Source organism: Balaenoptera acutorostrata, chromosome 4, assembly GCF_949987535.1.
Source record: "Balaenoptera acutorostrata chromosome 4, mBalAcu1.1, whole genome shotgun sequence".
NCBI lineage: Eukaryota > Metazoa > Chordata > Mammalia > Artiodactyla > Balaenopteridae > Balaenoptera > Balaenoptera acutorostrata.
Window position 1 is genome coordinate 67,934,872 of NC_080067.1, and position 1,853 is coordinate 67,936,724.

Consider the following 1,853-nt stretch of genomic DNA (forward strand, 5'->3'; position numbering starts at 1 on the left):
AGTGTGAATAAAAAACAGAGAGAAACGAAGAAAACAGAAGTCCTCACCACGATGTGAAAACAGAGCCCCTTCCCTTTCACACGTTTCACCACTTCAGCCGCCGGCGCACACACATGCACGCGCTAAGCCAGCCCCGCCTCAGACACGCAGAGCCCTGCCGAGTCCCCAGAGACCCTCCGTCTCGCTCTGTTCCCTCATTTCATTTCTTCCTCTTGGATCCCAAAAGCTGTCAAAGATAAACACTACTCCTGCTCTCACTTCATGTAAGTCCATGGTTAGGAACCATACTGAATAGCGAGACAGGAAAGAGACAGGCCTGGAGAGAACAGAGAGATAGATAGCAGGAATCCTAGGAGCTGGAAGGTTCATTCAGGAACAAGGAAGGGGACCCCTGTGATGGAAAGCCACATTGCAGATCCCAGGACATTTCTGCACTAGGCACACGGTGGGCACCCTCAAAGCTCTCATTACAAAGGGTGCAGCACAGGGACAGATTCTATACCTAGACACCCCCATCTCGTAGTTGGGCCCCTGCCCGGCGCTTCTCAAACTCTTCACTGCCCTCGCCTATGGGGCACAGGTGGTACTTGGCACCTGGGGCCTTTCTCCAGGAGGAGAAGCGATCATGCCGGAGGCTGCAGAGGCCGTAGATGGCGGCCCCTAAGGCCAGGTGCCAGCAGAAGAAGGTGGTGCGGAAGGCGAGGTCCACGGGGTTTCCCCCTCTCCAGGGCTGCCCAGAGGGAGGCGTGTACATCAGCATGCTCAGCTGCATCAGCCAGCTGCTGAGCACCAGCCCCACCCAAGTCTTGAGCACCCAGAGCTGGGCTGGCTGGGGACCCAGATCTCGATGATGAGCACAGGCCGACCAGGAAGGCAGGCACTGTGAACAGCGTGTGCACGCGGGTCTCCAGGGCGCCCGTGTGCTCGGCGTGGGTCACCGCCAGCAGCACCAGCGCACAGAAGGCCAGCGCCTCGGCTGCCTGCTCCAGCTGCACACGCCTGGCATGCCTGGCTCGCGATGTCCACCACGCCACCGAGGAGGAAGGACCCGTACGTGGTGAAGTGCCGCCGCTCGTCCTTGAACGTGAACGGTCGCCGAGGGGCCTCCCAGTCCACCGTCATCAGCCGCTTTGTTCCCGGCGGGTGGAAGAACTCGGGGAAAATGAGAATCAGGGGGAATCCACCTTCCCCACTCCTTCCACAGGGACCAGCTGCCACCACCTGTGCCCTCGCTTCTCCCTTGGGGGCAAAGGGGGTTTGAGGAACCTCTGTCCCCGTAGCAAGGCCAAGGACACCAGCACCGAGTAGTAGAGTGAGAAGAAGAAGAAGATCCCTGCTACCAGGTGTCCCCCGAGGGTTCCCATGGTCTCAGTGTGTATGTCAGGGCCACCAGGCGACAGCGGGAGATGAGCAGTAACCTTGCAGGCACGCCTCACAAGCAAGAGTGGCTGCTTTTGAACAGCGGGGAGATCTTCCCGATCCAGCCCCACCCACGCTTCCCACACAGGGAAAGGTGTCCAAAGCATCTGAGTCACTCCTGGGTGGGACCTCTTTCGGAGGCGTGATGGTGTGCGTGCGTTGCACCACACTCTGTTCCTTACTTAGATGCTAGGCCTGGGATTTCAACCTCTGCCCCTCACTGCAGGCACTGGTTTGCCCTTTCTCTCACAGGCTCTGCCCCACCCCTCCACAAGGAGAGGGAAGGGAAAGAGTTAGGTGCTCCAGGAAAGAGGCCTCTCTTCCACTGACGGTCTCTTGGTGCCAGGCACGTTACATAAATTTTTTCTCATTTAACTCCATCAACATTGGGAGATTGGGATTGACATATATACACTACTGTGTATAAAATAGAC

At 57.8% G+C, this 1,853-nt stretch overlaps 1 pseudogene; it reads right to left on the reverse strand.

Moving 5' to 3' along the window:
* Positions 1 to 502: 502 nt before the first annotated feature.
* Positions 503 to 1,364, reverse strand: LOC102999524 (transmembrane epididymal protein 1A-like; annotated as a pseudogene).
* Positions 1,365 to 1,853: the final 489 nt, after the last annotated feature.